This window comes from Athene cunicularia (assembly GCF_003259725.1).
Source record: "Athene cunicularia isolate RWA chromosome 4 unlocalized genomic scaffold, athCun1 chr4_part3, whole genome shotgun sequence".
In the NCBI taxonomy this organism is placed as follows: domain Eukaryota; kingdom Metazoa; phylum Chordata; class Aves; order Strigiformes; family Strigidae; genus Athene; species Athene cunicularia.
In genome coordinates, this window is record NW_020799100.1 from 14,367,291 (window position 1) to 14,370,270 (window position 2,980).

Below are 2,980 nucleotides of genomic sequence, written 5' to 3' on the forward strand. Positions count from 1 at the left end.
CCCTTTTCTTATTATAATTTGTTGTGCAAAATCTTACGTCTGGGAAATATTAATGGAAATGTTTCTTCTCATTTGCGTTTCTTGTCTGCATGTGTTATCTTTGGAACCTGGTTTGGGGCTTTATTTCTCTTTATCTCTGCTATCCTACTCATCTACATGCTTTTTGTTTCCTTTCTCATGGCTTTGTTGATATCTCCTAATCCTATATGGCACTAGTCTTGAGTGCAGCCAGAAAGGTTGTTTAGACCTGATCTCCATCTGTTTTTATTGGCATTCAGACTATCTTGCAATAAAGAGCCTAACTTCCTCTAAAAGGAGAGTGGCCAGAAGCATGTGACCTGTCAGCCGGTGTACTCCGATTCACAATGGAAGGATTGCTTGATTAAATAGGAACTTGGATGTAAAGCTGAGCTTTGCTCTCTGTGCAGCCAGTTAACAGACTGTCTGTAGGTTGCTGCTCACTGAACAACCTGAGCCTGGCAGCTGGAAGGTCTCTCCCTGCAGGATGCTCAGAGGCAGATCAGTTAACGTCTGCTTATTGGATGGGTATAGAAAGATTACAGGAGAGGTAGCATTTAGTTTTGGAAGTGGTCTTTTTATAGACCTAGAAAAAAAAAACCCAAACCATTTTCTCTTAAATTAGTGCATCTGTAGAAATGGATTCTTCATGTGTGGTGCCTAAAGCTAGTCTGGAAGTATGTTAGATTTCTAGTAAACCTTATACGTTGTAGTTACAAGAATATGACTTGTAAAAGAGCAAGCAGTCTTTTACTATCAAATACTTAAATGTTTAGAGGGTGAACATTAGAGGAACTTAAACTTTTGAAGAAAGATCCATTCAAGAGTCTGTTAATTTATTCCTCTCCTAGGAACTGAGCTGTATCCAGATGCTTCCACAGTAATTTTGAAAAGACTTTAAATTTTTGTTATCGAGAGACACTTAAAGGAAACTGGGAAGGCTAGAATTTGCAGGACACCAGGAGACTTCCACAGTGCTTAGAAAACAGGCATTTCTTACGATTAAGCTAGGATAGGTTTTAGTGATGAATACAGTTCCTGAATTTGTACTTTGAGCCACAGTGCAGGCAAACTGCAGGAAGATAGTATTTTAAGACGTGTGGAGGACATGTCTCTGCTTCTTGAAGCAGATACGCATTAAAATATTTGTGGAATTCAACACTGCGGTTGTTCCTTTCCTGGTCATGCTTGATGTACAAGCTGTATCATATCTAATAGTAGTCTGCTAACTCAGCTCAGGCTGTATTAGCTGAACTTGGTTCTTCAATCTTGTGCATTGTGATGAAGTTACTCTGATGACAGAGAAAAGTAGGGCTCAGTCATACTTACTGTCATCGGAGGAGGATAGAGCAAGCTCTGAAAAGTGTTTCGTACACTTGAGTTGTGTAGGTATTAGAAGAAAAAATTCACAGCAGTCTTTTACTAGTATTTTTTTGTGCAGATTTTACAGTTTTATACATGCGTTCAGTGCACTGACCTGGAATTCAGAGGCAAATCTGCTGAAGCTGCAGAGAGCACATAAAACAAACTGAATTCTTCTCACCTTAATCTCTCTGCTGTTCTGTACCATTATATACTGTCAGTTTTGGGCAGAGAATAATTTCCCCCAGAAGGTAAAAACATTGCATCTGAAAACAGACTTTTAACTTTTAAAGATCTGCAATTATTACTTTATTCTGTAGTGTTTATTCTACTTGGTTTTAGACTCCAGTGTCTCAGCTTTACAAGTCCTGATGAAAGGTTTTCTTCCCTTCTTTTCTTCAAGGAGAGTACATAGCAAGTAGTAGCTCAGTAATATATTGCAATTTGTTGTTAAAAAAATGAAACCATTTTTTCATTTAGATGCTTATTTTTGGGGGGAGGATTGTTTCTTTATATGTTGTAACTTTGTGACAGACTGTGAAGAGTATATATGGTTGAATGTGCCTCTGCAGCAGTATTTGTCATATGAGACCTATGAAACATCCTAGTGAACATAGGCAAGTGTATTAGTCTTAGTTTTCATTGTTTTCACTATCCTGAAAATCTGATTTTCAGTCATCCCCAAAAGTGAAAGTGTGAATTTTAAACCTGTTAGTAAAAGTACCACTTGTTTGCTCTTCGGTGATCACCTTCAGATTTAAGAAAGAGTCATGAACTCTGAAAAGTGATAAGAGACTATTGTTTTGTCTTTCACTTATCCTTAGGGACTGAATTTAATAATTGACAGAGGAGTTCAGCTATGGGGTTGGGGGGGGTGTGGGGTTAGAGATGAGTAGTACAAAGTTGGTTTTGAAATTCTTCTATAACAAATAATTTCCTGGCATGCTGTAATTAGTGGCTATATGTATGTTGTCTTTGTAGAAATAGAGTTGGTGAGCTATCTATCATTTCAGGAGTCACTGTTCCAAATCCTTTTTTTTTTTCCTGACATACAACAATTGAAAATCAAGTTCGTTCTTAATACTGCCTCAGTAGTTTTTACTCTATTTAAAGAACTATCATTTGTTCTTTAAATTTAAACTTCCAGCAGTTCTTCTGGAACAAGTCTGTTCTGCTGATTAGATGAGGATCACTGAGCACACTCTTTAGCTCTGAAGGAGAGACTTAATCTCATGGGAAGGGTGCCCATCTAGTGATACTCACTGAAATCCATTCTGCCAGAGGGATTGCTAGCCAAATAAATCTGGCAAAAAGAACTCAGAGAAACTATTAAGAAAGGGACTGACAAGGTAACAGTAGTTTGCTGGTCTCATATCTTGTGCATGTGGTTTTGCAGAGAGAAGCTGTATTGGTTATGTCCATAGTTTGGGAAAGTGCATGGCTTCAGCTTAGATCTTTATGAAGAGAGCTTTGAAGAACTGTATAGTTAACTCTTAGAAGTGTGAAGCCAAGTTTGTCTTGCCAAAATATGGATTTGAATGGTCTTAATTGAGGCAGCATATCTGGAAAAGCTTTGTGGTGTGATCTATCTTGGTTCGGC